General features: G+C 39.6%; 1 protein-coding gene across 1 annotated transcript in view; it reads left to right on the forward strand.

Annotated features, from left to right (window-relative positions):
* The window catches only part of LOC132828198 (metabotropic glutamate receptor 4-like), a 1,188,807-nt gene that overhangs the window by 151,759 nt on the left and 1,024,373 nt on the right, over nucleotides 1-12,675 (forward strand). The gene's annotated exons all lie outside the window — the stretch shown is intronic.

Below are 12,675 nucleotides of genomic sequence, written 5' to 3' on the forward strand. Positions count from 1 at the left end.
CCAAGTTGTTGTGCTCAGTTTGCAACTTTGAGGTCTCATGGAGTTAAGTGACTAGTTGAGCCTGCCAGAACCTGCTCTGATTTCTGTGCTGAGTTTTCACAACTGCTAGTTTGTATGGTACATTTGGTAGGATCACAATCTGATGAAAGTGCTATTCTAATGGGCATCACTTGGGAATTTGCCATAGCCCATATTGTTCAAAGCCTGGTAAGATTCAGCCCACTGTTTCTACAGCCTGAATTTGTGTCATGACCTATATTTTGAGAATTGCTGTTTTATGCATGTTATGAGCAGTTGATGTTGTAGGCTTTGCAATGAGCTCTAAATGATAAAATAATGCATTTGGGACCGTGTTGATTGCCCATACAATTTTCCTATCCATTCTGACTGCTGGTAAATATTACTAATTGTTTTCAGGCTAAAACTAAGTGCTGTATCGTTTTAAATGAAACAACTCATAGGGATGATACCAGGATATTATCTTCGGGTAAACACCTTGCTTGTTCAAACATCTGTTAGCGCTTATACTTTAATGCTTATGGTCAATTGAAATCATTGCCATGTAAGTTTGTTTTGGACAGATACAAACAAAATATCAATTTCCTTCAAACAAGTAATAATATTGAGTAGCATTTAGAACTGAGCTAATTAACTATCCAGACCTATCGAACAAGCAACTGGATGAAAGAAGCAAGCAGCTTGCATCTTGTCCCCATTTTGAAATTTGATTTGGTATCTCATATCCTAACATTATTTCTGAAAGATATCAACCTTGGATCTGTTGTGTATTAATTGTGGAAGAGGTGTGTAGCATTTTATTTCAAAATACATTAATATCTCTTATGGCAGATTGTGTAAATGAAAAGCATAATGTTAAGTCCATAAATTCTGCTGTGATTTGCTGTTATGAGAGCAAAGTCCTATCAAGTAATGGTCATAAAATACTGAATTTTGTGTTATTGCTTTTAAAGTAATCATTTCTGTTAGTTCAAAGTTTTATTTGGTTTCAATACTGAGGAAAGGGTATGCCAGTATTTAAAGGAGAATGTAAATCTAATGGGTTGAAATTCCTAATTGCATATATTTCTGAACAGTTCCTTCCTGATCACTCCAATTCCACTTTCCTTCTCCATGTCCACCTCCCCACCGCCCCCCCCCCCCCCCCCCCCATAACTTGAAGTTGGCTGTTTATTTCCAAAATGTTTTCCAAATAAAGACATAAATGTTCTTGGTTTAACAAGCCAATCCAGTGCTTTCCCCTTACCCTGACCCACCCACAGAAAGCATTCCAAGAATTCTCTTGCACATATCCACTCTTATGCAATCATATTTCTTTCAATTTACAAACCATAAGCCACTATCCCTGCATTCTTTGCTTGATTAATGTTGTATTTCTGCTGCTGTACAAACTGCTGTCATCCCGTATTATTCTGCGCATGTTCAAAAGAAAACTAATTCCCACGTTGGTCCAACTAGCTTCTTTATTCTTCACCTCGTTCCCCTTTTATCTTTCAAAGTGTTCTCCTTCCCTTGCTCTTCCTTCTCCCTTTGTCTATTCCTCCTTTTTCATTGTCACAAACATGTCTCCCATACTATTGTATATCTCCCTTTCTCCTCTGATTATTCCATATTTACCTTTTTGTTTCTCTGAACCCCTTCTCTTTTTACTGCCTCCTCCTCCTTGCCCTCCCTGGTCCCCTTCTCAGCTTTGGTTTTCTATATCAACTAGAGCAAGTTAAGTATGTGTTATGTCCTAGGATACTTCATAGGAATGTTATGAAACATAATCTAACATTGAACCACGTCAAGGACATTTTAGTTCAAATGAACAAAAGCTGAATCAAAGAGGTCACTTTTAAGGATTACTTAAAAGGAAGAAAGAGAGAGAGAGTCAGAAAGGGGTACAGATGACTTTCCAAGCTCAGAGCTTCAGCTACTGAAGCAAAGTGACTAATGATGGAGCAGTTTAAAATTAAGATGCTAGAGAAGCCAGAATTAGGTGAATGAAGATATTTCAGAGGGTCTGGGGCTAAAGGAGATCTGACAAGATGATTATGAAAACAATGCTAAGGATTTTAAAACCAAGACGTTACTTGACAGGTGTTGATAAAGGTCAACAAGCACAGGACTGATGGGTGATCTGGACTTGTGTGAAATAATACACAAATAGCAGAGTTCTGGATGGCTTTATCTCTGGAAGATAAAATGTGGGAAGTACATTGGAATAATCCAACACTGTTGATGAGCATTTCAGCAATAAAGAAGTTAAAGGGAGGGGTGAAGTTGGACAATGTTACTGGGGGTATGGTGTTAATGGTGGCAATCGAATGTGTTTGGGAGAATGTACTTGCCTTGGAGGCAGTACAGTCATGACTCACTGGACTGAAACCTGCAATGGGTGAGTTGTCTTACAATCAGGTGCTGAGTTAATTGGACCCGTAGTTTAGAACGATAAGTGATCTCATTGAAATACACACAATTCTGAAGATGCTTGACTCTGTAGACTCAGAAGTTGTTAGCCAGCTATTGCCAGCCGATCTAGCTTCCCCAACCCCACCCCCTCCGCCTATTTATTTCTCAGCCCCCTTCCCCCTCACCAGTCCTAATGAAGGATTATGCCTGAAATGTTGACTCTCTTGCTCCTCAGATGCTGCCTGACCTGCTATGTTTTTTCCAGTGCCACACTTTATTGACTTCGACTACTCCAGCATCTGCTGTCCCCACTATCTCTCAGAAGTTGTTGCCCCTAGCTGGGGAATCTGGACCATGGGCAAGAGCATGGGAATTAGGGATCAACTGTTTACTACTGTGTTGAAGAAAAAATCCTAAATTGAGGGTTGTAAGTGTTCTATAACAGTAAATATGTAAAGATTAGATGAAATGATCTCTCCAGGAATCCAGGGAGAGGGGAAATAATGGGGGAAGATTAATCATGGTTGCTATTAATAGCAAAACAAGACTGAAAGGCCAAATGGATTAACCTGCTTCTATATCTTGATTCCACACATTTCCAAATTTTATTTTGGAATATATCAGCACAAAGGTAACCAAGAATTCAGAATCATCATGGAAATATTTCTTGTGACATATAATTACTGGTATTTACTCTCTTTTTGCTCCTGTGAGATTCAACCAAAATTGTATACTGTGAACTGGCACAAATAGTTGCTATTCAATAACAAAAATAGAAATTGCTCAAAAAGCTCAGCAGGTCTGGAAGCACCTGTAGATCAAAATCAGAGTTCACGTTTCGGGTTGAGTGACCTTGCTCAGGCTTGATGTTATACATGGCAGTCTGATTCTTATTAATACAATATTAAAGGAGAATGCTTTTCTAAATGTGATTTACTCGTTAACTTTACATTTTAATGTTGACAATATAGCAATGCACTGAAAAGGGAATGAAAATATCTTATGGTTATAATCGGCTACTCAACAAACAAAACAGGAATCCTTATGCTCGCTATTAGAACAGGCTGTCTCCCAGTCTGGAGCTGGGATTGAAAAGAATATTTAATTGCAGCATTGATACAGTACTTACTTGTGTTGCAGGGTGTCTATAGATTCTTACACTCAATCTAATACATCCTTGCAGGTGACATTTTTGGGAAATTGTTTTTCAGTCCTGCTGTGGTAATGCGTGTAATAAATGTATTTGATTTAAGGGACCACTGTGCTGCAACAGATCATTTCATTAAAGCCATTTCAAAAGTATTTGCAGCCCTGAAAAGATTCAAAGCTTTCTGATATTAATTGGTTTTCACTTCAATTTATCCTATTGAGAGGTAATCTTCAAATGCCTTGTACACACATTGAGACTGTGCACTCGACATTGATATAAAACATATCAAAGCTCAAAGCTTGATACTCTTGTCCATTTTTGCATTTTGACATTATTTCAAATGAGGAAGTCATGGTGAAAAAAATTGAACAATCCAGAATGCAAATTTAATATAGAAAATGGTCCTGAAATTCCTGATGACAATTTTGGCGTCACAGTCAGTGTGCTTGAGAAGTATTCTCTTGCAATTCTTTTAGAATGAGTGTGAGGTTGATGTATGATCAATAGGGAAGGCAGATGTCAACACTACTTTCAGTGCATCTTTGGGAATTTCTTACTCCAAGCCTCCGAAAATATCAATGTTGCTCTACCAACAATTATTAATTGTTCCCATGAGTCAGGACATTTATTCATTGGTCAATTTGCTTCAAATCTTTGAAGATCCCAGTGACTTAGATGTCCTGGACTGCACCAGTTAAGACTCACTGTCCTGTGGGAGCTCATGCCACAATGTTTTGAGTATATCCACTGCTCCCAAAATGCTGAACCCCTACTTTAGACAGTAAAAGTAGTCTGTCTAAAGAGTGGAGTTCTAATGATCTAGCCCTAATCCCAGTTTCTGGAAGTCCCACCCACAAATGGGGTGGGCAATGGGGAAATCCTGAATACACTGGCAATCTGATAGGCTTATGTTGGATTCTTCTGGAATATTCCAAATACGTGAATGGCTCAAATATTTCTACAAATTAAAATTAATTAATTAGCAGTAAAATATTCATGAATATTGCACAAAGTATACAAATTTTAAAAAAACTAAAGCTAGCAATTAAAGATTTAAATGCATCGTACCTGATGTATTAAAAATGCATTGTTGTTTTCTCACAAGGCAAACCTCAATGTATTTTCTGATAGACACCTTTTTTGTTACGCAAATTAAAAATACATAACAATGTGTCTGTCAAAACAACATTGCTTGGTGATCCTAAGGAAAGAACAATTGGTAACTCAAGAATTGAGTCTTAACAATAGAGCTAAAGGGGGAAGTTCACTAGTAGAGAAAACATTAATCATGTTGATGGGTATTGGAGTTTGCAATATGGTTTGGAATTATGACGGCTTAATGCACAAATGTCTGCCTTCATATTTTTTAAATCACTAGGGTCCAATACTTTGTGTGCCCTCATTTAACTGGAGTGTAAGTGGTGGCCAGGGGAAGAAGTGGTGGCAAGAAATTGCTGCTGGGTCCCAGGAAATGGACATTCACATAAACCAAAGATTTGGGGCTGGTTCAATGGGGATCATGGCTCATGGTTGAAGGAGGAGGATAACACCCAATTAAGGCTAACGGATTGTAGAGGAAGACTCATGTTTTTATTCTGCGTAAGGATACCTTTAAGAAGAGGAAATAAATTTTTTATTCAGGTCCTAACTACAGCCTGCTTTTATTTGGAATCTAGTGCTCTTTTTCCAAATGGTAGCTGAGATTGTTTTGGAGTTCAAGTGACTTAATTGGACATTGACTCTTAAATATTGATGAGTTCTCTGCATGTAAAAAGTGGACAACTTCAATGCTGCTTGAAAACTGGCAGTGAAAATGGCAACTGTCAGGAACACTTGGCAAAGCATCATAAAGTACAAGGCAACTGATTTAATTACATGTCCACCCCAATCTTGAGGGGGAGGAATTGATAAAATCTGTTCCCACTGTTTCTTCACATTTTATGTATGTAAATTCAACGTGCCCTCAAAGCCTGAGATTTTTAAGTAAATAACATTTATTACATTAGGGGTTATAATCTCCTCCTAACAGATTCAGAATGGAATGCCCAGTTTGGTGGGATAAGTGTATATGTGATTGCCTGCAGCACTTTGCATTGTACTCTGATATGAGTTATCCAGACTCAGCATTTCTTCAATCCATGATAATGAATGTACCCATCTTACAACATACACATAAAATGGATAACAGCAAGGAAGGAAAGAAAACGTCAGCCAAGAACCATTTGCTGACATGATTAAAAGGATTTTTATTGGATTATTTTCCATTTCCTTTGTTGTCTCTTCTGGAAAGTACATTAACACTTTATATTCACACAGTGCTCATGAACCTCCATTCATTGTTTTTTGTCAATGCATCACCTTTTTTGGTTTCCCACTTTTTAGTTGTTCATTACAATAAACTGCTGTGATTTGTGAAGAAAAGTGAGCACATTGCCCACACTGTTTCGACCACATTTTAATGTCAGATGCTAAGATGCATTTGACTCTTCATTTAAATTCTGTTGGTGCGCCAACCCTCTTAGAAAGCAGATTCAATTGGTTTGAAACCTTGGAAGGACATTCAGTAAGCTAGACTTCTGCCCCAAACTCCTCAGGATCCACTTCAATAGTGATTACTACCCTGTCGATGCATGATTTCCATTCTCCACTACCCCCACCTTTTTCAATATGATCAGACCTACGCTTTAGGAGGAAAGTTTCAGTGTTGGGGTTTCATAGAATGCACCTCTTCAAATTCAGCTGCACTCAATTACTCTTATTCTGTAAAGACAATAGATGGCACATCATTGAAGGGATGTTTCTGAGAATGTGCTGATTCTGATTTTTAAACATCCTCTGGACAAAAGGTGCAAATTGGACTCCACGACCTGCTGTTTAACCACTCCCCTCCACTGAGATTGTTCTAATTTCACTACCAGAGTAAGAGAGGTCAGTGATAGAAGAAGCCCAAAGCAAAACATAATTTCAGTCTCTTTTCCTCTGGTTTAGAAAGGTCAGCAAAAGCCGGAATCTGGCTTTGGGCACAGCATAGTAAGTTTAGCATCCCCTGGGCATTTTTTTTCTCAGATTAGATTCCCTACAGTGTGGAAACAGGCCCTTCGGCCCAACTAGTCCACACCAACCCTCCGAAGAGTAACCCATCCGGACCCATTTCCCTCTGACTAATGCATCTAACACTATGGGCAATTTAGGATGGCCAATTCACCTGAACTGCACATATTTGGATTGTGGGGAGAAACCAGAGCACCTGGAGGAAACCCACAAAGATACACACAGGGAGAACATACAAATTCCACACAGACAGTCACTCATGGCTGGAATTGAACCTGGGTCCCTGGCACTGTGAGGCAATAGTGCTAACCACTGAGCCACTGTGCCGCCCATCAAGGCTCTTCCAAACTTTCTTTCTTATCCAAGTTCCAAAGGTCATTACTTGATGCCTGCTGGCAAGTTTCTGCCACCCTACAGACCTATTTATAGATGAGAACCTGAAATTTAAATCAGCCCACCTTGGGTATCAGCTGAACAACTATTCTCTTTTGTTCAAATCAGATTATTGTCCTAATGTATAGTGTAATATTGAATCTCCAACTTTCTCTTGAATTCCCAACAATTTCATCAGGTGTCTTCCTATATCAAATATTTTTATGAATTGTGCCAAAAAAACCATGTTGATGGTTCTGAACCATGTAGTACATTTGTGAAGCATTTTAGATTTGCAATGAAAAGCTGTTGCAACATATTCAGGTAATGGAAACCCTGCTGCCAAGGTTCGTGACAAGTGATTCAAGAAGTATTCGAGAGAATTGCAGGTGTAATAGAAAACCATGTATGATTGCACTGGGAGTGTCAGTCGCCTTCCTTCAGGAGTTTCAGATTTTTATTGATGTTACTCCAAGCAGGCATTTGAGGCTATTTCTTACAAATAAAATGGAATTAAAAAGCTGCACATTCACAGTATTCCACTACACTTGTAAACTACTCTGCAGGAACTAAATTTTCTGATACAAGAAAGTGACAGCTCTATAAGAGGGAAATATGTGTGCACCTCGATTATCAGTGCTATAATCACTCCTCCCATGTCAGTGTTACCATTGCTTTTTCCATAATCGCAGGGCTGAATAAAAAGAACGCTCCAGCACTTTTGATTTCATCCTTCCAGAATACAAGCAATATTTTGTTTCTTTGCAAGTTTTTCAATTCTTTCAGAAGAAGACCTGTCCTACATAGCAGTCAATGGATTTGATAAGTTATCATTCTTGTCTTACAGTACCGAATATATATGAACTGTAAAGCAATTTCCTGGAAGAGGGGTTTGGAACACTTTATGGGTAAATAAACTTGCTTGCAAATTGTCTTAAATGTTTCTAGCCTTTTCCAGAAAGTGTATGACATTGAAAAGGCAATTAATCGCTACATGAAAAGAAGCATAGAGTGGCACAATAGCTCAGCGGTTAGGATGGCTGCCTCACAGTGTCAGGGACCTGGTTTTCATTCCAGCCTTGGGTGACTGTCTGTGTGGTTTGCACATTCTCTCCATGTCTGTGTGGATTTCCTCTGTGTGCTCTGGTTTCTTCCTACGGTCCAAAGATGTGCAGGTTTGGTGAATTGGTCATGGGAAATGGAGATTTATAGGCTTAAGGTAGGGGATGGGTCTGGGTGGGATGTTCTTTGGAGGGTTGGTGTGATCTTGGTGGGCTGAATGGCCTGCCTCCACACTGTATGGATTCTATGATTTCCATTACATTTTATTTTCTCCCTATTTCCACATAATCATAACAAACAGGAGAAAGAGTAGGCCATTTGGTCCACTGAGTCCACTCTGTTATTCAACATGTTCATAGTTACACATAGTTGATCATTTATCTTAATGTCATATTCCCACACTCTCCCCATACTGCTTGACATGCAAATTAGGAGTACAGTTATGCCATTCAGCTCTTCCAACCTGCCCAATAAGATCTTGGCTGATTCATTTAAGTTTCCACATTTCCAACTATCCCCAATAAGCTTTATCTTTGCATATTTTTAAGACAATAACCTCCTCCCTGAGCAGAGAATTTTAAAGCCACGCAATCATGTGAGAAAGAAAGTCCTGTAATCTTTCCCCTAAGAAGGTGTTTTTGAGACTGTTTCCCCTAGTTCTTGACACACCCTGAAGAGGAAACATCCTTTCTACGTCCACCGGGTCAAGACCATTCAAAACTTGACAAACTACAATCAAATTGCCCTGGTTTTCTGAACTCTAGTGAAAATGAGCAGAACCTGTCCGATCTTTCCTCAACCAGTTATCAATCTAATAACCCTTCTCTGGGGCATCTCCAATATATTTGCATCCTTTCTTAACTATAGTGATCACAACACCACATATTATTCAAGAACTAACTCATGCAGACCATACTGTTATGTTTAGAAGAGTGATATTTCTTTATTGGGTCGACTTTGTTTCATTTGTTCATAGGAAAAGGGCCTTCCTTGTTGTCAATGACATAATTTATTGCCCATCACTAATTACTCAGAAGGTAGTTAAGTGTTAACTGTATTGCTTGGGTCTGTCGGCTGGTAGATTTTGAATTTAATTTAAAGTTGAATTTGAAGTTAAATTTTACCTTGTGCCATTGTGGGGTTCAAACCCTTGTCACCAGAACATTAGTTCTGGATTAGTACGCTAGTGACATTCTCCTTATATCACCATGTCCCTCTTGAATCTTGTATACTTTTCCATCATTCCGAGCAAAGATTTCTCCAAAGCCAGTGGTTGCTGGCTATAGCACTGAATGTTCTCGAGTTCTGTTGTTAGGGGAATGAATGCAAGTGTTTTTGGCGCCGCCACTACCAGATGGTAACATTTGGATTTGTTGTCTCTTGAATAATTATCATCTCCATAAGACTCCTTCCACTCTCACAGGCCCCCTGTTGATCCATTTCCAGATAATGGTCATGGGGCACCACTTAAAGTATGAAGATATTCATATGTTTATTTGTATCTTGCCCACCTTCCTGATGGGAGATTTTGAATCAGAAATTGTCCATATTTGTCATGATGTCATCTTTAACTTTCTCTCATCAATCTTTCAGGCTGCAAGAGTGTCAGCACCAAATAATAATTCATTTATTACAACAATGTCCATAAAATCAATATTCTGTGGCTTGATGATTTCTTGTGATTCTTTGGTAGGCTTGATCCAGTCTTCTCCCGCAATGATGGTCTTTGGCTATATTCTTGGTGCTTGTTCCTTGAAAAACTGCTGTAAACAACATGGAAACATGGTGACAGCAAGGTTAAAACAAAACAAGAATAATGATAACTAAGATTGCTATTCCCTGGACCAAGGATGTTCTCAGGGTCCCCAGCCATCCTGTGATCCAACTCCAGAGGTTCAAGACTTGGGGTTGTTTAAGCTTGATCATTTCTTTCTGAATGTGATCAGCTAAATCAGTAATTTCTTCAGAGTTGTCTGGGGTATATGTGCAAGACTCCCTGCCAATGAATGCACGTGTGCCTTCTTTTTCTGCTGGTGGCAATTAAGGGCAAACCTGTTCTGGAATGCTGTGGTTCAGATGGCAACCATTTCAGCATTAATCTTATCAAGGGTCTGAGAGGTGTCACCTGCTACCTGTTTTAGGATAGCTGCCAAACTGATAGATTCCCTGGTTAGCTTGGCTACACTGTACCAATGTACTAAGGTAGCAAAGAACTTTTCTGTTTCTGTAATGGCACATTTATGCTGTCTCAGTGATTGGCCTCTCCCTTACCGGTCTGAGTTGCAAGATAAGATGTTGTGAGCAACTATGGAGAGTATGTTTCCAAACCAAAAGGGGCCAATTCAGATCATAGCAACACAATTACTAATTTAGTGATAAACTGGAAACCCAATCTTTTGTTGAACATCCCAGCACTAATTAACCAATAGGATGCAAGGGGAGGGAGTGTGTGCCACCATGTTAATGTTACAAGATAAATGTGTAAAAGACATTCAACCTGAAGTTGAAATTACTGCGTCACTGACTTTGCTTTTGATCTGAGCTGCAAATTAAGAGGGTACTTGAACCCTTGCATTAAGGCTGGCTCATTTAATTTTAATTCATTGTCCTGGTTCTGTCTGTGCATATGCAGTGCATTTCTGATAACATTTAGATATGCGTCTTCCCACTCCTTCCCACCACCAGCAATTGGATATCAGTTGTATCTTTTTGTTCCTCCCTATGTGTCTTTGGTAAACATTGCAAAGGGTCTATTGTCAGAATGTGGGAGCTATCACCTCACCTTGTTTCTTGCAAACATCATCTCCTAACACTGCCCCATCCTTAATCCATTCTATTTTTCCTTCTGAATTAACTACTGTTTGTAAACCTAAAATGTCCCATTCATCATCTTTGGCTTCTTGTTTTTTTTCTACACAGTTGCTACCGTTATCACTTCCAGTTCTAATGTTGCCCTTGCTGCATTATCTGCACATTCTCTTTTATGGCATTTGGATCTTTCTATGCATTTTAATTTTAATTACTGCTGCCTTTTTGGTTCAATAGCTGCTTGCACCAAGTTCTTAACCAGGGTCTTTTGTTGAATTGTACTACCACTCTGGGTAATATAGCCTCACCTTGTCCATGCCACCATGTAATTGTGGACCACTCCAAAGGGATATCCACTGTCTGTGTAGATGTTAACTGCTTGTCCTTTACCTGGCTGGAGGGCAGCAGGAAGAGTTTTTAGTTTAGCTACCTGTGCATAGTGACATCCATCTATCCTTTCTCCTGCCAAAAATTCCCCTTTTAACTTAACCACGGCCCATATAGTTTGGGCCTCACCATTCTAATACTTCCATGCTCCATCTATAAATGGACATTTTGCATTTGGCTCCTCTAATGGTTCTTTCTTAGCTCAACCCTATCTCTCTCCTTCCTTCTTCATGGGGGGAATACAATCATGTGTCTCGCTTTCCTGATTCACACAGCTTGCTGGGTTTACTCTATTGTCTTTAACCACTTCAGCACGCTTATCTCCTGTCAGCAGTACGGCTTCTCAATTGGCTTGCCGACCGTCCGTAACCCCTCTCTGCTGGTTTCTACTAGCTACCCCAGTTGTTTCGGCGGGGGGGGATGTTGTTATTCCCAGGTGGCACATTGGATGGCTTGAACACAAAATGTTATCCCATCTTGACCAGGTCCACTTTGCCACAGGTCGGAACTTTTCTCTGTGATTCTGTAGATTAGTGCAGATTGATTTTACTGCAAAAGAGGTGAAAAGGCTTTCACAGGTCAGGGAGCAATAGTGCTGGTGCAGAGGCCTCTGTCTGTTTGATTTTGACATAGGCCATCTCCGTTCAGGATCCCGTTTAATTTTCTCTGAGCTGGCTTGCCTCTCCTTTTCTAAGGTTTTGTACAGGTCTGGCTAGTTCAATATATTTTTTCGACAAATTTCTTTCATAATTGAATAGTCCTAAGAGTTGTCTCACCCCTTTAACAGTAACTGGCTTTTCCATTTCCAATAATGCAGTTTTCCTTTCCGGTGGAATGCTACAGCTGCCATGTGTCACTATCTGTCCAAGGTAGAACACTTCCAATTTGCCCGGCTGAGCCTCCTTCAAGTTTATTTTTAACCCCAGCATCTTTGATTATTTTTTACTGTCCGCTGGTGATTTCTCATGAATTTATGCAATCTGGATGCCATCGATGTGTTATAATGTTACACACTCTGTTTTGGGAACTTGTGCTATCACTTCATGGCTTGATGGAATACAGCAAGGTTATTGTGGAATTCTTGTGGTTGCCTCATCCAGCTGTTCTGTCTGTTACTCACTGTGAACACAAATGTATATTGGTGGTTGGAGTCGATAGGCATGGCCCAGAACCCATTTGCTATGTTCAGGACCATAAAGATCTTGGCTTCTGGCCCTATATTTGTTGGTCATTTAAGTGTTGGGGTCTGCCAAGAGAGGCAGTATCTTATATGCATATTTATTTAGGCTGATATCATCGGTTGGGTTTTTTTACTGGCCAAATTGGAGAGTTGGTGGTGGAACAGATTTCTTTTACTATTCCCTGTTTCTCCACCCTCCCTAATTGTCTCCACGGCTTTGGGTCTAATGGGATATTGCTTTTTAGGTCGGTGT

This window comes from Hemiscyllium ocellatum, chromosome 26 (assembly GCF_020745735.1).
Source record: "Hemiscyllium ocellatum isolate sHemOce1 chromosome 26, sHemOce1.pat.X.cur, whole genome shotgun sequence".
Taxonomy (NCBI): domain Eukaryota; kingdom Metazoa; phylum Chordata; class Chondrichthyes; order Orectolobiformes; family Hemiscylliidae; genus Hemiscyllium; species Hemiscyllium ocellatum.